The sequence below is a fragment of the Protopterus annectens genome, chromosome 4.part1, assembly GCF_019279795.1.
Source record: "Protopterus annectens isolate FY-2018-M chromosome 4.part1, PAN1.0, whole genome shotgun sequence".
Classification (NCBI taxonomy): domain Eukaryota; kingdom Metazoa; phylum Chordata; order Ceratodontiformes; family Protopteridae; genus Protopterus; species Protopterus annectens.
The window spans coordinates 135,487,900-135,514,353 of NC_056734.1; the positions used below are offsets into that span (position 1 = coordinate 135,487,900).

The following is a 26,454-nucleotide window of genomic DNA, read 5'->3' on the forward strand; positions in this document are numbered from 1 at the left end:
TTAGTCAGCACGAGCTGATCTGAAGACTTTTCTGCACGCCTAAGCCGTTAGTCAGACTTTGCCCGTTTGTTCCACGTTCTGGAGATGTAAAGCTGAAAGCTAAGGCTATCAACACAGAAACATTGGTATTGGTTAGTACATTTTTTATATCATTCTCACTGTAGTCCTACAAGGATAACTTACTGACACTTGTGCAACCTTGATCCCTTTGTGTTTGTCATTAATTTGAAGGTTTTATATATACATTGCATAAATGAAGAAGCTTCGTTTCGTTCCCGAATTCCTCGTCCGCATATTTTAAAGGTGTCTGGCTCTGCTCACAGTCTGTGCACAGCTTTGATCATTTGCCAGGCGTGTGGCAAATACAATTTTGTAGACTTACTAAAAAAACACAACCATAGACAGATAGTTATGAATAAAGAGAAGTAAATCTAAAAATAAGTACAACTAATCAAAGGTATTTTCCCTTCTTTTTTCATTCGTGGGAAAAAGAACGAGGCTGGCACAAAGATAGTTCACATACATTTAGGGTCTGTGGGAATCGAGCTTATATTTGCGACTTTGTAACTCTAGATTTAGCAGGTCTGTTGCTTAAGGACAGGGATACATGAGAAAGAGTAGACAATTAATTCCAGCAATTCATACACTACATCAGTCTATAGTTATTCTAACAAATGCGCTTCTTTATACTACGAACGAACGCATTCACTCTGGATGGCAACTCGTAATTATGCAATCCCTAATTAAAGGAACTATTTTGTACCAGGCTGAGACACGAATGGAGGCGGGCTCAAAAGCTTGCGATTGTGATGTGATTCCGGCTTTCTCCCGTAAGCTAGCAGACCCATACAGTTGTCATCGTTGGGAGCCGATGGTATAGAAAGAGGAGTTGGTATATTCTACTGTCGGGTGAGGTTGGGGGCAGCTCTCTAACGAGTGAAGTTTGAACTCTGTAACGTCCCTACTTAGCTGGTAGTCTGCTGTCTGGCTTGGGCATCTGGGAGGTTTTACCGACTACGGATACGTTGAAACTGCAAAACTGGTGCCGGCAGGTGGAGACTCGCCCTTAATAGAGAACGGCAAACAGAGAGGCATTATTTTCCCTCCTAGGAAATGAGAGGACTGGAGGGTATTAAACGGAGATGCATTAAGCAAAGGTGAGTAGCATGTTTTCTAGTATGCGTTAGTAAATTTCGTTTGTGATACTAAAGGAATTTACCTTAGGGAAGAGCAGTGTCTGCGTCTCTACACTGGACAGGTGAGGTTCGATACCTAGCAGCTGGGGGAGGGAGAAAGAGACGAGAGAAACTTAATTTTCCTGAGGGTACCTTGCAGCGAAGATTGAATAGCACTAACATTTTTAACCGCTGATCTCGCGTTTTAATTGGTTTCCCCGTTTAATCAATTAATCTTATGGCATGTGGGTCTTTGTGAATAACTAAAGAAAGTTTTTTTCCTGCGTGTTGTGTGTGCAGGGCTGTATTAAAAAGCCCATGTAAACATTGCTGGAGCAAAATTGCTTGAGATAACCATGAATTAGCGTGTTTGAGTGTTGTATGTGTGTTTTGGGCTAACAAATTAAGAGTGTAGTGTAGAAATATTTCTTGAGAGACTTGTTCAACCAAATTTTTATATTAAAATTTGCAGTAGAGAGGTGGTGTGGTGGTTGTTGTTGTTTAAACTGCTGTCACAATTTTTTCTTGCATTGTACTCATCGCATCTGAAGGCTTGAAGAACCTTTCTTGATACTTTATATGTTTATGATTTATGGATCTTGTTTTGAGCAGTCTAGCACCAGTGAATTAGTATAGCAGTTAATCTCACATCAGGGTTAAAAAGTTGGCTCTGCGTTTATCACTCTTTGTGTGACAAGCAATTTATATGGCATCCTCCTGATTTTTTGCTTGTTACTTTATGGGTTGTCCACAGTGCTTATGAGGCTTTGCTTTTATGTCCTTTTTTTTTTTTTTTTTTTTTCTGTATTGGTTCCCTCCTGCTAAAAGCAATTTAGAAAGGGATTGTGTCAAAGACACAAATTGCTTTTAATGAATTAATAATTTATTTGAGAGGAAGCACCTTCTCCTGAGCATATCTGTCAACCTTCCATCTCCTAAACGAGGAACACAGCCTCAAAATGTGGAACAATTGGGCAAAATGTGGAACACCTTCAAACAGCTTACTAACATCTTCACCTAGGAAGGTCATTGGTTACAATGTGCTACGTTATACCTTTAAGAAGTCTTTATGATTTAATATTGTTCATTACTATTTACCATGGATAGCAGTTAAAAATGCCTAACACAGAATCTGTGACAGACCCTTTCAATGTAGAACTTTTGAGGAAATGGACTTTTTAAGACCCAAAATGAGGAATGCTCCTCTTCATGATGTACACTTGAGAGGTGTGTTCCTGAGTTACTGTCATTGATACTTTAGTTTTACAGCCAGGAAACTTGGATGTTTTCTGTATTTCACTGGCGGGCACACATTTCCCTTAATTGATTTAACAGATTTGTGCTTTTGGGTGTGTGTGGCAATGGTTAACATAATTTATTGGTTTCTCTCAGTGGAACTTCAAAATCAGAAAGTTCAATTGTAAATGAGTATAGCCCACAGTAATCACTCCAAGATAAATAGAATTTGAGTTCTTGCTTATATACCTTCTCTGATTACTGTTTAGGACACTAAAAATAAGTTCTCTTTCTTAAATAAAGTGTCTTAAAATAACTGGCAATTGTATATGAGAGGTAATGAAATTCTGAAAATGTTGGCATAAGAAAATGTATGTATGTACCGCCCATGATGGTCTCTTACTTTTGACGTTTAAAGACTGTTTATAGTACTGCAAACCATCCTATTTTATGGTTACTGCTACAGTAATTCACATTTTGTTATGGGCCAGCATTGTATGAATGTGAATGCATTTTAGTTTTTTTTATTTTATGGCATCAATTGAACTATTCTTCTGTAGAAAGGTTCACCTAGACTTGTCGCCGAAGGCATTTTAACGTAAAACTGCAACAAATCCTAATGTGTCCTTTGTTTTTCGCATTTACCATCAAACCTTACAGTTGTTCTTGACTAAAATGAATTGATATGTAGCAGGTGCTGGTCTCTGAAATTACTGGATGAAATGCAGTAAAAAGAAAGTGGAAGCATAACATGTCTTGTGTGCTTGTCTTTGTTGCTTCAAATATTGTTCAAACTTCTGCTTATTTAGTGTTTTGTGTAATAAAGAAGTCTTGCTTTGATGTACTCTGAAATTTTCTGTTTGTACTTAATCAAGTTAAGGCCATGTGTTAGAGTGATTATCAAAGTGTCTCTCATATATTTGTGTGTGTAATATATAATTTTTTTTTCTTTGCTTTGGGAGATTGTCCAACCCCCCCCCCCCCTTCAATTTTTTGTGAAGAGGGCAAGAAAGATGGGGAGTTCTAGTGTGTGTAAAGAATGGAGTTTACTTTCCTTCTGACTAGAGCCTGTGCAATACCCTCTTTAATTATGGCTATGTTTTCAGACACTTTTTTGCTTCTAAACTTTTCAGAACATGCTACCACACAACTACATAAAATGATAAGCTATCAAGCAGTTCAGGTACTCCTGTATGACCAAAGTGTATTCCCAATGTCAGACATAAAGAAAACTCAAACTGATAAAGCAATCCAATCCAGGTATCATGTCTGTTTGCAAATTGCTCATCTTTATTTGTGCATAGGGGCAGACTAGAAGGAATTGTCTCTCTCTTTCTAAAGATGTCATAGAGAAGGATCTCCTAGCTTTGTAAGAAGGAGAAACGTGTATAACCACAAACGAAAAAAAAAAATACTCTGAAAATAAGGATTATTACAACTGTTGTACTGAGGTTAGTATTAGCCAGTCCTAACCTAAGACGGTCATTAAAACGTAACCTGTCCACTTGCAGTAGATGCCTGTATTTTATTAAAAATAAATGTGTACGCCATTTTTTTTCTCTTTTATGCAGATATGCTTGTTTAACTTCATAGTCTTGTTTTACAGAAAAAATGCTACTTTTATTTATTTATTTATTTATTTATTTATATATATATATATATATATATATATATATATATATATATATATATATATATATATATACACACTCATACACATTTATTATTTATTTATTTTTTTACTGGTGCAGTGCAGTTTGTTGTTTTTTTTCTAGAAGACTTTTCTAAAAGCTTTCCTTTGTTAAACACCTTTCCTCTGTTGTGGATTAGTACTTGCACGTCTGTGCTGAAGCTGCTTGTAGCTTCATACGTCAGCAGGTGACCAGGTGTATGTGAACTTTTAGGATATGTTAGGAAACTGTAATATATGTCCATATTGTGACTGTTTTATGATTTTTGGAGTGTGACATCACTCTTTTATGAGTAGGACTACTTTCTGAAGTTAATGCAAGAATGATTAATCTGTGATCATGCCTTCTAGTTATCTCCATCATAGTAGTGTAAAGGAAGGTGTTTGAAAATGGCCCTAATGGTTACGGTAAAGACCACTTTCTGTAGTAAAACAACAAGAGCGAAGTCCATACATAACCCCTGTGGAAATGTAAAGCAATGCCTGCTGGGACTTTTGTTAATTATTTGTTTCACCTGGACTTAAACCCAGTTTAGTCTAACTGTATTCCTACTCGCCATCATAATGAAGAATGCCTCGAGAGATGCATTTTCTGTGTGCCTTTTATGTAAAACACCTTTTGGAGATAACAGGAACAAGTGGGGGGTCAGGGGGTGTCAAATAAGGAAAATATCTTTGTAGTTAAAATGTCTTGGAGATTTGTGGCTGCCTTGTCAAACTCCAGAAGGTTGGAGGAATTCTGGGTAAGATACCATTTTTGTACTGTTCAGTTAGTGGAATCCATAATGCATGTCTTTTGAGGTGGTTAAGACCCCTAATAGAAGGGCAAAACGTCTGTGCACTTCGGAAGTGCCTAAAAAATGTGAAGTTTTAGAACTCTGTGTGCACATGCGTAGTAAAAATGTGACTGGGTGATACACTTGATAAACAAGAAATGTCGAAAGGGGTAGAGTGGAAAGAAAGATTTCAACTGGCAAAATATTAAGGAGTGTAGCTGTAGCAAACTGAAGGAGGTTGTAGGAGGTAGCTTTTTTTGTAGTGTTTTGCAGGTTTGCAAACTTTATAGCATCATTTGGAACACCTTAACAGTAACTTTTATCATTGAACTTGTTAAAACACAGAGCAGATCTTTGAATAATACTGGTACCCTATAATCTTTGATTTTGATGCACATTATTTTTCTGATTTATGTTTACTTGCAGATTTTGAGAAGTGTGCAAGTATTTATTTATAAATTTGTGGTGACTATGATAAACAGTAACCTTAATGGTGCAAGTGTTTTGCTGAAAAGTTTTGAATCCTAGCCTTGATGTTGCATGCAACATATTTACAGGAAAGGCCGTTCTGCTTTTTGCCACGTTATCAAAATTCATATTTGATAATCTGTTAAGCTCATACTTATTTGGTAAACTATATTAAGCTCAATGGGAAGGGTGAGTAGAGATGGCTATCTGTTTTTTTCTTTCTGATAAAAACCCCTGTTGACAGAATCTTTTCTGCCATTACAGATACTGAAAAGTTGCCATTTTCTTATTGTTTAAGTAGCTGCACCCCCCCGCACACATTTTGTTTCCATATTTGCAGTAAATTGTAATCTGTGGATTGAAAATGCTTCTGGAGTACTCCTCCTAATTACTCCGTCTTGTCTAACTTGACTAGCCCTGCTGTTCCCAGCAACATAGTAGCTATCACTTCTTGCCCAGTTGGGCTTCCTGTAGGTTATGCTCCACTAGAGATCCAATACTAGTAACAAACCAAATATGGTTGTTTTTGAGTTCCTGTGTGTCTGCCTGTTTGCCTCCCTTATAGCATATACCCACCCTGTCTCTGATGTGATACAGAGACCACAGCAATATGACCCTTCCTCTCCATTGAGTGATGCAGAGGCACTCGCTTCCCATAATTATTTATTTTTATTCATTTTCAGACTGTGGGCTTTCATACTTGGATATTAACATTTCTATAATCGAGTCTTCTTTAGCATGTACTAAAGGTGACTTGCCAGAGTGTCACCCTATATGGGATCTGCTTTCTGTACATGAGTGAGTTAGTGTCATCCTGGAAATGCTTTAGTTTGTTTGTGTTCGCACTCTGTCACACTTCCAGTCTGACTTGCCCCCCAACCCCCGCTAGCTATTTATTTATTTTTGAGAATTTTATGCCAGTTCTGGGTACCTGTCTGTACAGTTTCGTTACCTGTATTCTTAATTTTGTATATTTGCTTTCCTAATTGTCATCACATGTAGACCAGTGTTTAATCTTGGAGGACTTCACTGGATAAGCCTCCACCCTTATTCAGCCAGGCCATTTTTTTTTTCTTTTTGCATTCATCTTTTTCTTGTTCTGGTTTTATTACATCACATTTGCTTTGTAGCAGATGGGTGCAATAAACACCTTCCTATTTATCTTGTTCTGACATAAGTAATTTTAAAGCCATGGCTACTTGTAACCCAGAAGCATTATTAAAATAAAATATCTTTAATATGTGAAAATTATTTATAGATGTGTGCATTATTTTGTAGGGTGACTTTCAACTAGAAGTGCTAGAATGTGCTGATTTGCTGCTTGAGCGCAGTTCATTTGTACTAAACATGGCAGCTGTTTTAAAACCAAAAATATGAGGCATTCTTGTTTAGATATTGTTGAAGACTGCAAGGAGATTTGTTCATACTGATGACTATACAAACTGAAATAAGTGATAATTCCAAATACAATACATAATTTAAATCGTATAGTGTTGTACAGGACCATACCTTTCGACTGTCCCAGTAAATCACTGAAAATTACAGCCAACCAATAGTACCAAACATTGGTTTTATACTTATTGCCCAGAAAATGCATGTTGATGTAAAACCGGTTTTCCTTTTAACTGGAGTGTTTGTCCCCAATTTTGGATCTGTGTGTTCTTATTTATTTGGCTTGGTCTAGAATACTTCAGCAAAGAAGTTTGAGACGTATATAATGAATGTAGCATAGAAAGCATACCACCAGCTCTGTAAATGTGGATAATGCACATTAGTCAAAAGTGGTGGTGTAGTACATCTGGAGGAATTTTGTCCATATGGTGCCATTTTGCATACTGTAATGTGTATTGCGAACAAATCAATTTTTGCAGACAGTTGTGCATATGTTCCAGTCTCAAGTTTGCCCTACTTGTGCTCCATATCAGACCCCACCCTATGTGGCCTATAAAAAGGATTACAGTTCAATTCTAAATATGTATAATGCCTCTAATGTGGTGACTTCTTCATGCAGCTGCTTGCCCTGAGACGTGCAGGAGACCAGAAAATGTTGACGGTTGAAAACCCACCATAATTAATATTTGGCAAGAGTGGTATTGCTGGGGGAGGGGGCTGTGTTTTCTAGATTGCCAGGAATTCTAATTAAACACATTAGTCTTTGTTAGCTGCTGATTTGGGGTGAGAGCACAAGTGCCATTACAGTCATAGTGCAAAAAAGGAAGAGAGTAAGATGCATTAGGTGGTCATTTTACTGAAGACGGGATCCTTTTACTAGGAGGAAGGAAATGACTACACTTTGTACAAATATGAGATTGCATCATAAATTGCTGCAGGCCTATTTATAGTAGAGTAGAATGTATAACTGCTAAAACTTCTTCAATAAGGCTTAAACCATGATCTGGGGAGATGAGGGGAACACTTGTCAGTAATAGTATTCTCTTATTTAGCTGTGGGAAGGAAAGCTGGGGCGGGGTCCTTTGTGTCCTATACAGTATTCCATTTAATAAGAGAGGAAAGACTATTATTGCATTCTCCCAAATGAATGACGACGTGATCATTTTATGTTGATCTACCTTGCAGGCTATGCTGAAACACTCTCTTGTAATTACTTAATTCCCTTAGTTCACCTCCCAGCATCAGAAATGCAGACCTAGTTAGGATAATATAGATATTCTAGTATTTTTTTTTTTTTTGTAGTGTGTGTGTGTGTGTATATATATGTATGTATGTGTATGTATATATATATATATATATATATATATATATATATATATATATATATAATGTATGTGTGTGTGTATATATATATATGTATATATATATATATATATATATATATGTGTGTGTGTATATATATATATATATATATATATATATATATATATATATATATATATATATGTGTGTGTGTGTGTGTGTGTGTGTGTGTGTGTGTGTGTATGTATGTATATGTATATATATATATATATATATATATATATATATATATATATATATATATATATATATATATATATATATATATATATATATTATATAATAATAATTCACTGTGCTCCATGGGTAAGGACTAAAATGGTCTATCACCGTTTCCAGTAAACAAGCATTAAAATACAGTGCATGCAAAGAGTGAATATTCTTTCTTAGTAGATTGACCACAAAATACAATTATGGTTATGCTTTTATCCAGGTCAGAGCCTGGTCATAGGAAAATCTGTTGTCCTAGGTCAGAATAGTATCCAAACACTACTGCAAGGGATAGGGATGACTGCAATTGGGGACATAGACAATAGGGGGCTGGAATTTATTGGAGAAAACCTGGCAAAGGAGCCAAGGAATTGGGATCAAATAACTAGCTTGTGAAAGGATGGGAAGATGCCAAGAATTTACTTGGACTGCAGGTTAGAGATTGCCTTCCCTGTCAAGAATGGCTATCCAAGTATAGGCAAAGAGCAAGAGAAATAGGGGGGGGGTCCTGATCGAAAGACCAGCACTGTAGAGTTTTTAATAGAAGCTAGAACAGTCACTGCCATTAAAATGGAATAATTAGTAGAGCATATAAAATATTGCATGCCAACTATAAGAATGCATCAGAGGAGGTTAGGAAGGATTAGGGAGAGAGATTGGATAAACAATTCACAGGTAAATAATGGGAGAAAATCTGTATGTCTCCCAAATAACAAAATCTAGAAGATTTAGGATTTTTACTTGGAAATATTTTTTGGTAACTTGCGTATTATCACAACCAGATCTCTGAAGTAGCAGAAATGGTTGTGTTTCTGAGAGAGGATGCCTGGTAACATAAGAACAGGAGAGTACAGTCTTCTGTACTAGTGTATGACAACTGTTTTTTCACATTGGAAGAGGAAAAACATGAAAAATCCTCTTCCTGGGGAGCATCTGCTCCTGACCTAAACATAGGACTGGTGCTAAGCAGTCATCCTTATGGTTAAAAGTCATGAAAGGCAGCACATTCCTAAACTGGATGTAGTGGAATCTGTGAGTGATTCACACATAATCCTCTGAAATTTCCCATTCATCATTTACAGCACTTCTGACAAGCAATGTAAGTGGTTCTGATTAACACAGGTATGTCTGAAGTGGGAGAATGGTTGCCACCCCAGGGCCAGGAGTCCTGCTAGGGAGAAAGAAATCAGTCCGTGAGGGATCACTGTCACGTTACTTAATGGTGCTGACAGGTGCCTGTAGTTTGGATGAGTACTGGGCAGTAACAGTTACATGGAATATTCCTCACTGACTTCCCTTTGCTGAGGTTGTTATCAGGAATGGTTGAATCATGATGCACTTTAGCACTGAGGACCCCCCACCCCTCACCCCGGCTCCTTTTCGTGCCTTACTGCCACTGTCGGCCACTTCTGCTTACGCAACCATTTCAAGGTTAAGAAACTCAGAAAACAGGTTTTGCAGAAACACAACCATTACTGCCACTTCAGAATTCTCGTTGCGATTAATATGCAAGTACCATATTTTTATATCCCAACTTCCCAAGTAGACTCCAGAGAAGGTTTCCCTCTGTAGACAGCAAATGTTGGAGGTGTGACTGGGAAGAAAGAGGTAGTTTGGGGGAACATTTATTTTCTGGGAGTGTGGTGAGTTGGTGGATTTAAGGATTTCCTGTGGGATGCACTGTGGATATGCTGGGTGGGCAAATTGGTGCGATGAGGGAAGTGATTTTTCTTTGCTATGATACAGCATTGGAATTGCCTAGACATGGTAAGGCCTTGCTGGGTCTAATTATGGTGGCTGCCAAAAAAGCAACTACTAACAAATGGAAATCAAAATCTAAACCAGCTATACTAGAAGTGGTGAGTATGGTAACCGAGATGAAACAATTTGGAATTGATATCTTTAGAAAAGGGAAGGAGCAAACTACATAGGAAAAAATGGGAATTGTGGGAGCAGTACATACAAAGGAGAAATGAGGTTTAAAAGAAGGCAGGACATCATTTGTATGAAGATGATTGGGTAGATTATAACTGATGTATAATGTTTGCAACTGCGAGCATGTCAGTATTATTTGTGATGTAAAATACTTGCAACTAGGATTGTGTCTGTGTGTTTTTTCATTTATATAAATGTAATACTGCCTATGTTGTAGGTGATGGTTTAATAAAGATGTTTCTTGTTTACATAAATTATTCAATTCCTGATTTTTTTTTTTCTATGTTGCTTAGGTTGTATGATGTATAGCAGTACATGTGAAGTATAATCTTTGTGAACTTAATACAGTGTGATTACTGCCTATGTCATAAGTGATGATTCAGTAAGAGTGTTTGTTTTAAAAAAAAAAAAAAAAAAAACACTCTTACTGAATCATCACTTATGACATAGGCAGTAATCACACTGTATTAAGTTCACAAAGATTATATTTCACATGTACTGCTATACATCATACAACCTAAGCAACATAAAAAAAAAAAAAAAAAAGTGTGGACAGCTTACTAATCGGTCATTAGTGTTGCATGGCCTTTAAATTGCCAAATTCTGCCCTTGTACTCTTGTGACAATAGAACACTGAATTTTCTCATTCAGTATTCTTTCTTTTTGTGTGTGTGTGTGTGTGTGTGTGTGTGTGTGTGTGTGTAATTAGCCTTTGCCTACTGGATAAGTCTGACTGGGCAAATGCCCTTTTCAGCAGAGACCCTGGGAGAAAAGTTCCTCATGCATACATCTCAATAAGATAACCACTGAGGACATTCGGGACTTTATAATTTAAGTTGATAGGTCGTTACTAGGCTAACTACCTCTAGGACCCTTACAAGCCTAGTCACACACCCTAAACTGATTGGGTCCCCGAGTATCATGGCCTCTAGGGGAGCATGTTAGTAGACAGGTAACTAAGGCTTGTAGGGGGATGTTGTTTAGGGTAAAACTTTTTTCTTATTGACATCTTCTGTTTATAAGGGACATGGAGGGCCAGAAAAGGGATACATTTAAGATTTCCCATCCATTTGTCAAGGTCCTATTTGAATAGGATCAGGGATGAACTCTATTTTACATGGAGGGGGAGCCTATTCTAGAGTGTGAGGATCTTTTGTGGCACACACCTGTCCTTCTAGCATGTTCTGTCGCAAGCAAAGTTCAGATCCCTGGATCTAATGTTTATGGTGTGATTTGGTGCGATTTTGTTTTGCTCATGTGTGCCAGATCCATTGGGACTGGCTCTGAAGAAGCTCTGTAAGCAAGGTAAAGAAACCCCTCTCAGTAGCCTGTAGTAGACTGAATACAGTGGCAAGCCTTTTGGTGATCAGTGTAGGACAGGGTATTCATACTGTTTAATTTTCTGCTAGTGAGAAACCTAGTATGTTAAGCTGTGGTACATCTATAGACAACAGTGTAGTTGACATGCAAAACTCACTAACATCCGTAGAAAAAGTCAAATCCACTTGAGCCCATACAACCAGGCGATTGCAATTGTAAGGTTTTTTATATATATATATATATATATATATATATATATATATATATATATATATATATATATATATATATATATATATATATATATAAAATATGAGTGTGTGTATAAAAAAAAAAAAATAAATATATATACACACACACAATTTATTTTATTGGGCAGAATTGTACTATACACAAAATTCAGTTGGTTAACTACACAATTAGAGAAAGCAAACATTTATTTCTCCAAAGCCAACTTCATGCTTCTTAAGACAGAAGTGGTGAACTTCATGACGCCCATACACATGGACAATACAGTTAGGACTACTGAATCCTACATAATTGCACTTTATAAGTACTTACATGAGTGCATGGATCGTGCTATCCCAAACAGAACCAAGACACTATCCTCCAAAAAAAGGAAGCCAATCTGGTGGTCCCCTGCCAAAAACAAACTGTACAACAGAAGGAAGAAGCTGTTGCAAAAGAGTATAAAATCCCATGAGTGGAGGAGCTCCCTGGTCAGCCTCAGTAAGAAGCTGTGATCCCTGATAAAATTCTCCAAAGCTAGTTACGAAAACAAAATCGCCACTGATTCTAAAGACAACCACAAAGCATTCTATAGTAATGTCAAGAATCTCAATGGCAACACTTGGATCTGCTCTGAATTACAGCACAATGGCACTAAATATACAGATCCAACTGATATTGCCAACATCCTGGCAGATAGGTTCAGTGCTAACTTTACCCCCTCTTGCCCCCTAAAGAGCCCATCTCTATACCGGAAGAATGCAAAGTTCCTGTAATCACGGCTGCACAGGTAAAAACCACACTCTCCAAAGCCAAGAACACAGCATCCATGGGACCAGACAACATCCCAGGCTGCGTTCTACACGAGCTACAGAATGAACTGGCACCCCACCTAAATACTATGTTCAATCATAGCCTCACCTCTGGCTTTGTGTCTGCTGAATGGCGCACAGCGATGGTTATCCCACTCCACAAGGGGGGAGCCACCATGGACCCTGGGAAATACCGCCCCATTAGCCTGACAAGCCTGGTCTGCAAGGCCATAGAACGTATCATCATGGAACTTGTAAACAAAGACATTGGTAATCTCCAAACTATGGACCCCACCCAGTTTGTGTTTGTAAAAGGCAGATCATGTCTCCTAAACCTGATAGACTTCTTCTTTGAAGCGGTCACCAAAGCCGTAGACAAGGGTAAGGTGGTTCATACAGCCTAATAGATCTTGCAAGGCTTTTGACACCATCCCCCACTCTGGAATTATAGATAAACTCACTAAACTAGGTATAAATCTGTATGCCACAAGATGGGTTGCCAACTGGCTCACTGACAGAACCCACACTGTGAAAGTAGCAGCCTCCAAATCTGACTTCAGACAAGTGGAGTACCACAGGGTCAATCCTGGGTCCTTTCTTGTTAGCCTCTACTTCAGAGAAGTAGATACCAAACAGAGAAGGTCTTTGGCTAATGAAGTTCACAGATGACTGCAAACTAGGAGCCATAATCAAAACTCCTAATGATGTGGACATCCTACAAAAGGGCCTCACTGAGACAGATGCCTGGTGTCAAAGCCATGGCTTCAAGCTCAATGCAAAAAGTGCATTGTCATCCCCTTTGGTAAAAACTCTGTACCCGTGAACTACAACATAGGCAGTAGTATACTTAATACTGGAAGTGTGATGAGACCTTGGGACACAGGTGGACAGTAGTCTCTCCTTTGATAATCACATCACCACAGTAGTCAGGAAATCCTTCTACGTGGCACACCTCATCACAAGGTTTCTCATCCAGAAAAAGAGGTCATTGTTCCCCTCTACTCATCCCTCATTAGACCCATTATAGAGTACAATGCCCCTTTTGCTATGTACCTCCGACATCTACAACAACTGGAAAGGCTGCAGAAATACCTCACAAAGAGGATTACCTGCCTCAAACAGATGCCCTACGCAGACTGTCTCAAATAACTCCAGCTTTACTCTGTCGCATATCACCTACTCGGAGGTGATCTCTGCCTAACATTCAAAGCTATGTCAAACCCAGAGCTGTTGGACATGCTCCACTTAAAGAAATCCCAATCCCTCTGAGCTACACGCTCTAGGGACCTAAACTGTCACCACAATAAACAGAACATGCCGGAGGGATAGATTTCTGTCCCAGAGACTTCCCATACTCCTGGAATAAACTACCTATCTATATTAAACAAAGCTCCTCATTGGCACTCTTCAAGAAAAATCTTGATGATTGGATGGGAAATAGGAAATTCACACAGGGGATCACCTCTGTGGCTCTGCTCAACAGTTGCACAGGAAAATAATTTTCTTGGGTGGCAAAAGCCAGGGTACCTTTTTGGCTGGGCTTGTATAGGCTCCAGGGCCGATAGCCTACTACCTACCTATTAATCAGGAACTTTAGTACTGGACAAACATTAAGCCTTGGCAAAAGGACAAAAAAAGTGTAATGCGTATACATTCGTAAGTGACTCTCTTGTGTTAAAGTCTTGTGGAAGCAGTGTTACATAATACCTACTCCTTAAAAAGAGGAACAAACAATTTCCTTAATTTTATATGTATTGCAATACTATCCTCATCTCTGAAATATATTTGAAAAATGTATACAAAAGCAACTGTTAACCATGTTAAGTAAGCAGTAACAATTTTTCAACTTTGGATTTGCCACTGAAGCTGCTCTTTTTTTTTTATAAAACCAGAGTCTTTCCATTGCTGCTATTCTCCAAAAGTCTCACGCATTTACAAAAATAGCTAATATGTATCTGGCTAACAACACATTAACTTGAGCTTTTGAACCATTCTAATTATCTAATTAATGAGTAAAAATGGTGCCAAGCAGTTTCTGCTTTTCTAACCATTTAATACAGGTACTACACAAGGCTCAATAGTTAGATCAGTTCTGTTTGGTATCTTTGTAAAGGCCATGCAGGCCAGTGTTCATGATGCCACATTAGTACAGTGTGCTGATTTTTTTAAGTCTGCTGTTATCTGTACTACTAAGTCAGTCAGTTGCAGGATTCCACACAGCTTAACCTTCAAAGCCTAGAGCATTGACTTGGACTCGAATACTAATAAAACCAAACTCCTATTTGGCTCTGAAATCTGAAATTATTTACAAAATAATAAACAAGTTGAACAAGCATCACATGCTGAACATATAGATATTGACTTATCTTTCAAGTGATGCACTTGCCCAAATTTTTGTGAGCTTTTAGGTTGCATAGTATGTTGTACAAATCAATACCCTACCTAACTGAAACGGCACAACCAAGTACATTCCAAACACTGCTACCTATATCACTTTATGCATCTTCTGTTCTTATTAATCCAAAAACTCACCCACATGAGCTAGAACAAACATATATAATTGAAAAATACGCTGCTGATAAATATGCTGCTGATGTCCCTAACAAAGCTCACCACTGTAAATCATCTTATAAGATAAAACTCCTTTTTAGCATTTAACCAGTTAAAAAACAATACATAATTCTACATGAACCCAGCAGATGTCCACCGGTCTGCACATTACTATCAAAGTAGATGCCTTACAATGACCCAAGATCTTGGATCAGAAACAAAAAGTTGTCAAATCAAATGATTCCTTTGACTCTTGTGGCAAAGCTGTGGAATTCATTCCACTAGACCATGGACATGAAAGCAACTTCTTTCTGTGCTATCTAAAAAATCTCCTTCACTCCCACTTGGACCTTGGGCTTGTCCTTGTGCCTGAAGTTAATTTTCATCTCTCCCCTCTCCAACACCTGTCTGTCCTAATTTCTCCTTATTTTGTTCTACCTCCTTTTTACCACTGTGGTCTCTGCATTCTTGATTTGTGTTTTACAATGATGGATACGACTGAACCGCAAACTGATAAGCCAAATGAACATGGTGTCCAAACCTGGTTTTTATTCAAGTAATCTGTAAAATTTAAAAGATGAGCACTTTTGTCTATGGTAAAAAGACTTCAGACATTTGATAAAAAATCATCTTACCAGTATATAGCCACTAGGTATCATGATCAAATCCACTAGTTTGGAAGTTTAAAGAAACATTGTAGCTAATGTGCTGTACTATATGCACAATGTAAAATTGTAGATCAGACTTTAACGGTCACAAATAATATAATTTATCATGTTAAAAATGTTAAACATGAAGATATAAAATTGTGTATAGTCTGTTATGCAATTATTTTGCATAGGCTTTCATCTTTAAAATACTGTGATAGCAAAAAATGTCGTTAAGTCCAGGGGGTGCTGTGGCATTTAGATATATTTTCCACCACAGTTTTCGTTGTTCCAGGATGATTTTCCATGGACCCCCTCTTGGACTTTGTTCACCTTTTTCAAGTATTGTAAATGGTCTGGGTGATGGATGATATGTTTAGAAAGGGTATTGGTTTACTTTTCTTAATAATATCGTGTATATATGTATATTCGTAAATCTGTTGCTGTAACTTTTGCACAGTTTTGGAAACGTAAAATGCATTACACAATGCAATGTAAACCACCGAATTTGTATGACAATTGAAATTACCACCAACTTTGAAGATCTTGATGCATGTATCGAAAATGTGATAAAACTGACCATGTTTATCATTGTTGCAAACATCATATTGTTGCTTAGATTGTCTAGGGTGTTATGATGCAAGTTGACATGTGGGCTGTTGTCCATGGCCCCTGCCACACATGCATTAGAATTGTGCATTTTAGTAAATAACTGAACATATACCCATTTTTCTCTTGTGTACCACTTCCCTCTTGATGTGGTTTATCATAGCTAATGGGTATCTGTGTTTAAAAAGCATATTGCAGTGTATTGCATTCTCTTACAAAATCATGAAAATTTAAAACCATCCTGGCTGCCCTTACCATCTACCCTTTAATTATGGTCTGTGTTTGATGAAATGGTGGTTGCTAGAAAAAGGTTTATAAACTTTTTTTTTTTTTTAATATAAAGTATGTTGGCTTTCTGTACACAGGATTTGAGTGTATTTTTAGATAATTTAACATCCAGGTAATTGATAGTATCCTGGCCAACTGTATATTTAATGGGTAGTATTTTATGTATTGAATAAATTCCTTTATTTCCTCCTTGGGGCCCTGGTCACAAAAGCAATGTCATCAAAAACTATGTATACATTTTTATACAGCTAATAAAGGGGCTGTTGTAAACATGCTTGTATTCTAAACTGTCATCATAATGTTAGTATATAGGGGGCTACAAGCTGCCCCCATGGTGATGCATGTCCTTAACTTTTTGTTTAGAATAGTGTCCCTTAAATATCTAGGATCATTTCAAGGAGTTGGCAAAGTATTGGTCTTCTGCTAGAGGTATTTATACATCGGATAAATCTGTGAACCATTCAAGTCCCATAGTGTGAGTGATTCAGCTGAAGAGATATTTAAAATCAATTGTTGAACACTGCATCTGAGAGATCCTCAAGTTGTTGACATCTTGTTCGAAAGTCACAAGTGTCTTTGCATAAATGGTCAATGCTCATTTTATTTTTAAGTTGGCGATTGATAATATCGGGCTATAAAGCTAGTTTTTGAGGTGCCAGCATCCATGATTGGCTTGAGTGGTGGATTATTTAATATTCTTGTGGCATTGTAAGACCGAGGCCAAGTTAAAGCAGCAGATTTACAAACATATGTATGATGGCAGTAAGAAAGTCTGCTAATGTTTGTAAACATTTTGTCAACCACCCAGACCATAGGGGTCCTAAATGGAGAGATGAAAAATCAGCAAGCAAAGGAGAGTAGTAGTGCTGAAATTGAATTCATCCAAGTGTTGCTGAGTACCTTCATGAGGTGGACCTCGTTTTTCACAAAATCTCACAAAGGCGACACTGATTTGATATATAGACCTGTATTTATTTGGCATACATCATGGGTGCCCAAGTCCCAGGATAAAAAAGTGCATAATCCTAGTAGGCACACTGGTGCCAGGATGGGAAAAAATGACCGTGGAGAATCCTCAAAACCCAGAAACATTCCTACAATGGGATTAGGCCAGGCTCAAGATGGCCCCCCTGTTGTAGAAAGAAGTAGCAGTCCACAAAAAAATCACAAAAACTGATAGGCCAAAGAAGGGCCATAAAGACGACAGAGTAGACTATTGAGGATAAGAAAGAAATTGTGTTATCAGACCGAGGATATACTAAGAGATAAATTAGAAAAAAGAAAAATACTTTCACAGGAAAAACTGTCAGAAGCTTGAAATAAAAATTTGTGTTCATTAATACAACAGACTTTTGAAAAACGGTGTATAGATCAAGAAACTTTGATGTGCTTGGAAAAAGAAGCATCTGAGGAAGTGCAAAAATGTAAACCACAAAACCTAGACATTTTTGAAAAGTATAAAAAAGAAATATGGACATGGGAAAGAAAGTTAATATGGTGCAATAATTATGCAAAGGAGAAAGCCAAGTTAACTAATATAGAGAAAGCAGTTACAAAGTTATTCGAAGAGAAATATACGCAAAGGCATCCCAGATATGGAAAATTTCACAGTAAGAAGATTAATATCACAAAGATGGAATGTGGAAAGGATTGGAATGTGGAAAAGATCCGTAAAGCAGAAGTTAAGGAAATAGAAGTTGAAGTTAGACTGTCTGTGGAGTAAAGGAGTTAATATAGAAAGTCTAATAGACTGCATCACAGCATGATGGAGTGAGCCCCCAAAGTAAGAAGAAGCAGGAAGATCAGGAGACATCTGAAGAAGGAATATGGACATGGGGAAAGAAAAAAAGATTTAATGTGGCATAATATTTATGCCAAGGAGAAAACAAAGCTAACTAATACAAAAAGAGCAGCACCAAAGATATTTGAAATACAGGCAAAGGAATCCGGATATGGAAAATCTTACAATGCAAAAAATAAGAAGAGGAAAAGTTTAAAAAAGAGATTAGTAATGGAGAAGTTAAAGAAATAGATTTTCTACACCGAATCCTTCACTTTGCATGTGCTCCATAACCTCAATTTCTAATTCAGAAAGCACCACAACACAATAGAGTAATGGATATCCAAATTAAGGGGAAACCAGTGGAAAAGGAAACAGTTGGTCAGGTGCTACATAGATATTTTGGAGCCTTCCACAGGAAGCCAGTATAGATGTTCACTTGAAGCTAGACAGCAAAGGAAGGAACAGGAGACTGCGGAAACTCTGATGTAGTCAACGTTGAGTGATAGGCCAGTGAGTTCCCATATGATAAAGCAACAGATGACCCAGGATGAAATTGAAGATAAGGTGCCACAGAAAGATGCTGTAAAACTTTCTATAGAATGCTCGCAGGAAGTGGAAAACAAAGGATGTGCCCTTAGATTGGAAGAAAATGAACTAAGGGAAGAGTTGCTGGATTTAATGGACTAAGATGTATTAAAATCAATGAAAGAAATAGATTGCAGTGACCATGAAACAATAACTGACTTTGCAATTTAACTCCTGATAAAGGACAAATTACTATCCCAGGGATAACATTTCTAAGGGGGATATTCCAGGGTGACTCTCTGTCACTGTTACTATTCTGTCATGCCCATGACCCATTAAGCTGTTTTACTTAACAGCTTTACCCCATGGCTATAATGAGGCTCCTAGAAAACAACAAAGTCTAAAGACTTCTCTTCTCTTTGTCGATTGATTTAAAACTGTATAGCTCATCAGATGAGGAACTGAAAGTACAGCTGCAGGTTGTTAAAACTTTTTCAGATGACAGATATTTGGCCTTGATTGAATGTGCAAAAGCAACCATTTAAAGCAGGAAAACTGCAGCACCACCACGAAAACATCGGTTTGGGACAATAATGTGATATAAAAGAACTTTAGCAAGGAGGAGTGTATAAATATTTGGGAATTGATGAAGGATCGGCAATAAAACACGGAACAAATGCATATAAAACTTAAAAGGAGTACTTTAGAAGAACTAAATTAATCCTGATAAGTGTTTATGTCCAGGAACAAAATCCAAGCTATAAACCAATTTGCTCTGCCTGTCCTAACTTAGAGTTTTGGAGTGATTGGCTCCAAAACATGTTGGATAGATTAGCTATTAAAGCAAGAAGGGTGCTTCATGCTCACCAGATCTATAAAAATCAGTGCATACCAAGATTATATATTCCCCTTTCCAAAGAAGGGATAGGCCTCCTTGAAATTGATTACATGTAAGTCATCAAGCAGGAATGGAAATCAAACCAGAAGTAGATAGTTAGACAGCAACTGAATGTGCCAAAAAAACAAAATATAAGGCGAAGGATCAGATGAAAAGGCAAGAAATGTGGAAAAATCATAAATATAGTGGCGAGTATAGAAAACTTCTGGAAGAACCTCATGTTGATCAGGAACGAATGCAGGAATGGTTAAGGAGAGGTGAATTCAAACCAAAAGATGAAAGGTTAATATTGGCAGCCCAAGACTGTGATCTACATGCATGCTGGTTTACAAAGTCCATTGAACATGTGGGAGAAACAGATAAATATAGGTTTTGTAAAACGAAACTGGAAACAGTTGCACACCTTGCTGCTGGTTGTGACATACTAATGGCACATTGTGCACACATTATGGTTTTTGAAGTGGCTGAGAAGCACTGGGAAACATGAGCCACAAAGCATCATAGAAAATGATCATCGACATCACATGGGATCATCCATTGCCAACGATTCAAAAGATAGATGCTAGAAAACTGGATATATTAGTCTAAGAAAAGAAGATAAGAGCAGCATTGATCATTGACATCGCCACACCCAGTGACTACAGTGTCCTATGTACAGAGAGACCAAAGATGATAGTGTAGAATTCTCAAAATACGGAAACATTCCTACAATGGGGCCAGGCCCAGGGGGAGGATGCCACACCTGTTGTAGAAGCAGGGGCGGCTCATGGCATCGGGCTGCCGGACTGCAGCCCCCTCAAAATAAAAAATATTTTTGAAATTCTAGTCCCGACTACTGTCGGTCTATTTATGCTTTACTGGAGTGTGTAGTTTGTGTATGGTGCTTATGCTTTACTAGAGAGAGAGAGAGAGAGTGTGTGTGTGTGTGTGTGTGTGTGTGTGTGTGTGTGTGTGTGTGTGTGTGTGTGTGTGTGTGTGTGTGTGTGTGTGAAAATGCCCCAGGTGCTTATGGTGGTGTGGTAGGGAATACCTCAGGCTTGAACCCTGTACCCTGTATGCAGGTGTTAAAGACTTGAGTTCCCTACCCACCACCATTAAAATTCAGATTTTTGCCTCCTATTCGATCTGATCTGTTCCTCATAATATCTGTGGTTTGTAAATGTTGCAATGCTTGATATTTGATGGTGTAGTAGTAGCATTGTTGCCTCACAGCTGCAGGTTCTTGGGTTTGATTCTTGGCTGGGGTTCCTTCTTTGTGGGGTCTGTATCTTCTCCCTGTGTTTGTGTGGGTTTGCTTTTGTGTCCTCCCATGTTACAAAGACATGTCTGCATTATTTCTTCCTGGGCCTCTGCTGAAAATTGTTTATTTGTTCCAAGTCAGACTGTCCTGATTAAGAAATGTTAAATAAAATTGACAGGCATTTGAATTTCAGACTTAAGGGTTTCTGAATGTTTGATTCCTTGCATATTTGATGGTGCAGTGGTAGTATTGCTGCCTCACAGCTATAGGTTTTCTGGTTTGATTCTTGGTTGGGGTGGCTTCTGTGGAGTCTGGATCTCCTCCATGTGTTTGTGTGGATTTGCTCTGGTGCCCTGCCATTTTACAAAGACGTGTCTGCAGTTTTAATCCCTGCTGAAAATTGGTTTTGTTCTGTCCGCAGTAAAATTGACAGGCATTTGAATTTCAGACTTCAGGTTTCTGAATGTTTAATTCCTTGCATAATTGATGGTGCAGTGATAGTATTGTTGCCTCACAGCTATAGGTTTTCTGGTTTGATTCTTGGTTGGGGTGGCTTCTGTCTGCATCTCCTCCCTGTATTTGTGTGGATTTGCTCTGGTGCCCTGCCATTTTACAAAGACGTGTCTGCAGTATTAATCCCTGCGTCTCTGCTGAAAATTGTTTTGTTCTGTCCGCAGTAAAATTGACAGGCATTTGAATTTCAGACTTCAGGTTTCTGAATGTTTAATTCCTTGCATAATTGATGGTGCGGTGGTAGTATTGTTGCCTCACAGCTATAGGTTTTCTGGTTTGATTCTTGGTTGGGGTGGCTTCTGTGTGGAGTCTGCATCTCCTCCCTGTGTTTGTGTGGATTTGCTCTGGTGCCCTGCCATTTTACAAAGACGTGTCTGCAGTTTTAATCCCTGCGTCTGCTGAAAATTGTTTTTGTTCTGTCCGCAGTAAAATTGACCGGCATTTGAATTTCCAACTTCATGTTCTTCAGAATACATAGTAGCACAACCTTTTTTTTTAGCAATTTTCGAAGTTTATAAGATGAATATTTTAAATTTGTCCCTATTTTTGGGACTGTATTCCCCATTATTGGCTTCGTCCAGGTTTTTGTGCTAAGGTTGACAGCTATAGTAAGAACTGAATTCACTGAATATGTTTGAGGGCTGTATTCCCTCATTACTGGGTTTGTCCAGGTGTTTTGTACTAAGAGGTTGACAGCTATGGTGAGAACTGAATTCACTAAATGATAGCCATTTAAGTTTCAGTCTTCCTCTTTTTTTACAAAGCAGCTGATGTGTGTGAGTGGTATGTTACTCTGACTGTTTTGCTCAGGGACCTTGGCAGTAAAATATATGGTGGCAACACAACATTTTATTCTAGCAACTTTCCAAGATTATACAAGCAATGTTTAATGTGTCCCTGTTTTGGGCTTTTGACCCCATACATTTTGGCTTTTCCAGTTTTCTTGAGCTGGTTGAGATGCAGTTGAGTATTGAGTAGATTTTACAAGGAACTGAGAGCTGCAGGGAATAGAAGTTTAGTGCTTTGCCAAGTTAATACTATAGCACAACAGGCTGTGTACTTGCTTTTGATGCAGAAGGTTGTGGGTTCTACTCCCACAAGGGGTAGATGCTGCCGTACTGAGAATGTTCTCCTTGGTGAAGATACTAACTATGAGTTTGTTATCAGTTTGCCATCCATTTCCTCTTGCAATATTATTACTAGCTTATCATTTTTTTAATGTAATATAGGCAATTTATTCCTGAGGGGCAACGGACACTTTATTTTTCGATGAAACCATGAAATATAAAGCCGATTGCTAGCAGCAACCGCTTTATTAGTTACAGATTTCTTTAATGTGGAATTATTTAGATGACTGACTTCAGAGATTGTGCATATTTACTGATAATGGACTGTAGAATTGTGCATATTTACTGATAAAGGTGGCCTGTAGAATTGTGCATATTTACTGATAATGGTGGACTGTGGAATTGTGCATATTTACTAATAATGGTGGACTGTAGAATTGTGTATATTTACTAATAATGGTGGACTGTGGAAGTCTGAGTAGACTTTTTATGATAAATGTTCTCAACTGGGCAGTTTTGCCATTATGGGTGCATATGGTTTGTTTCATTGCTTACTGGAAAAAATGTTCAAAACAAATTTAAAACACCTGTAACAAGTGTACTGTATTGTACAAGGAATATAATTTTAGTACAATGAGGAAGGTGTATCAAAGAGCACATGTATGTTTCATATGCAAGGAGCCTATGATTCGAAAACAGCCCAAAATTAATCTTTATCTGCCACTGGCAAAATGTATTTTCTTTGAATGTGGGTTTCAATGCTGTTTCAATGAATGTGAGTTTCAAGGGCAGAGAAGTTTTAATGCTAAGTTTTCATTGTGAGACTGCATTGCTTTGTTTAACAGATGACTTAGTGTTTGTGCTGTAAAATACAAAATAAAACTTTCAAATGAAGTCCAACTCATCATAGAAGTAAAGCAGTATGCACATTAGTGTTTATGGTAAATGGAGTGAAATAGCCAAGTATAATGGTTCATTGGAATGGCTGCAGAGGCTCCATTCAACCATTATTTTGTCAGGGGGGGGAAGGGCAGCAAACTCAGATGGGCCCAGCTGAACTATACCTCCCAACTGTCCAGATTTTCAAAGAATGAATAGATTTTTGCTTCTTATTTTTGGTTTGTTCATAAAATTTGTAGTTTTAATTCCTAAATGATTTGCCAGAAGTCGCTCAATAAGTTTCAGACTTCATAACCTTCAAAAAAATGCATGTTAAAGTAAGAGCTGTTCTATCAACTGTCTCAATTTATACAAGAGCAATTTTTAGTACTGTTTATATGTGCCCCCAATATATTTGGCCTTGTTCAGATTTACTGCATTAACAGGTTGAGAGGTACATGCAAATAAATTGCTTTATAGAATTAGGCATAGCCAACCTCTCAACTGTCCCCAATTTTTGGCTCAAAATGTTGCTCTTCCCCCTTATAATCCCTCTGCAAAATAGCAATTTTGGAAGAAAACATGGAGGGTTTACAATTAAGAAATAACTGTAATAATCAAAGTTATAGATTACTTGAAATGCATGTAGATTCTTTTATATTTTGTCAGCTGCTCAAGGTAGCAGTACTAATATTAAAGTGTCCCTTCTTTGACAGGTAGCAGCTGTATTGTGTGTCTATTTTATATTTTTGCATCATGTTTTTGTCCATTTTTCATAAAATTGTGTTTTTGGCAAATTAGTGACATCACTAAAGACTGAAGTTAGAAAATGACAGACATTTGAGTTTCAGATTTTATACCCTTCAGAAAATTCATACTAATGCAAGACCTATTCTATTATCTTTCTAAGTTTATTAAAGCAATATTTAAAAATTGTCCTTATTGTTGGGCCTTTGTCCCACTTCTGTGTATGGCTTTGTCCAGATTTCTTGCTCTTGAGGTTGAGAGGTATGACAAATGTCATCACAGTCAGCCAGAGAGATTTCAAATTGTGACATGCTTGTTGCCCCATGTAGTGACTCTGGATGTGTCCAAGCAAGGCAAGGAGTAGTTGTATCTACCTTGGATGGGAGGACACTGCATAAGTACTACAGTGGCTTTTCATCTGTCCTTGATTTTGCAGAATGGTCTGGTTTCTGTCATATTTTGTACTGTTGATTTATGCTTATTACTCAGTGCCTGTTGCTCTGTGTTTTAAGTAGCAATGCTTTAATGACCATAAGGTAAGCTTGTCTGAGATCATGCAAGAAAGAATTGCCAACATTGAAAGCCTTTCTGTTGTTGCCATGCAGAGAATACTTGACTAGATAATGTATAAGCCTTGGGTATTAAAGGACAGGATTCCATTATTTTAAAAGCTCATTACACTTGTTGGAGACTTCCAGTCATCTCTACAGACTTTAAACAGAATGCCAATCATGTGTGGTCCATAACCTGTACAGTAATCCTTTAAGCAATGTATCTTGAGCTTGTTTCTTGTTTGTTTTTCATTTTTACTTTTATCATGTTTTCCCCATGAAACAAGTTGTCAGGCAGCAGGTCTTTTGGATAAGAAACATTTTTACAAGTGGGGGCATCACATAGATTTCTACTTTCAGCATGTTACTTGGTACTTTAATAAAGCTGAATATATTATAATTAGGACTGCAGTGCAAGGAGAAGTGGTTTGAGTTGAGTGCTTCTGGTTTTTCTTATACTTGATTTTGACTGGCATTCCAGTAATGTATTTAAAAAGTAATTTATTTTTCATGCCTCACAACCTTTTGTTTCCATCTAGATATTAAGTAAGCTGTCATGCAGCCAATGCATTGAAATATTTTTATTTTTCCACACTTATTTTTGTCTTGATTGGACTTTCATAATGATGGTTTGCCACCCAGGGCAGCGTATTTAATTAAAGTTAGTTTTTTTTTTGTTTTTTTTGCATAGCTCCCTCTGGTTGACCACCACCCCCCCCCCCCCCCCCCCCACCATTCTGTGCAGCCCCTGCCCCCCCTGATTTTTTGTCACCCACCGCCGCCACTGTGTAGAAGGAAGTAGCAGTCCATAAAAATCACAAAACTGATAGGCCAAAGAAGAGCCATAAAGACAATAGACTGGACTAGTGAGGATAAGAAAGAAATTATGTATTTTTATTATTGTGCAAAAAGTCCAGAATTTCCATATACATGATGTACAAAATGATTGAGAGAAACTGGAGGAAAGAAAAATACTTCCACAAGAAACTGTCAGAAGCTTCAAATGAAAATTTGCGTTCATTAATACAACAGCTTTGTGAAACTGTATATAGATCAAGAGACCTTGATATGTTTGGGAAAAGCATCTGAGGAAGTGCAAGAATATAAACAACAAAACCAAGAGGTATTTGAAAGGTATAAAAAAAAAAAAAAAAAAAGAAATATGGACATGGGAAGGAGAGAGAGATATGGTGCAATATTTATGCAAATGAGATAGCCAAAATTTAATGTAAAGAAGGCAGCCCCAAGATAAGAGAAATACAGTCAAAGGCATCCTGATATGGACAATTTCACAAAGCATTTATATCACAAAGATGGAACGTAGAAAAGATCAGTAAAGCAGAAGTTAAAACATTAGAAGTTGAAGTTAGGAGTGTTTGCAAAGTGAAAGATTTGATGTATGTCTAGCACAGGTTACAGCACAGCAGGATGGAGTGAGTTCCCAACGCAGGGGGAAACAGGAAGATCAGGAAACCTCTGAAGAACTGGAAAACAAGGGATGTGCAGTCAGTTTAGAAGAAATTGAGCTAAGAGAAAAATTGCTTGATTTTTTA

At 37.7% G+C, this 26,454-nt stretch overlaps 1 long non-coding RNA gene across 2 annotated transcripts in view; it reads left to right on the forward strand.

Moving 5' to 3' along the window:
• Positions 1-756: 756 nt before the first annotated feature.
• The window catches only part of LOC122800778, a 1,511,100-nt gene continuing 1,485,402 nt past the window's right edge, over positions 757-26,454 (forward strand). Inside the window, exon 1 of one of the 2 annotated variants that reach the window (XR_006364639.1) lies at positions 757-1,157. This is a non-coding gene — a long non-coding RNA (uncharacterized LOC122800778). The remainder of the gene's footprint in view (positions 1,158-26,454) is intronic. The other variant, XR_006364640.1, reaches the window with a different exon arrangement.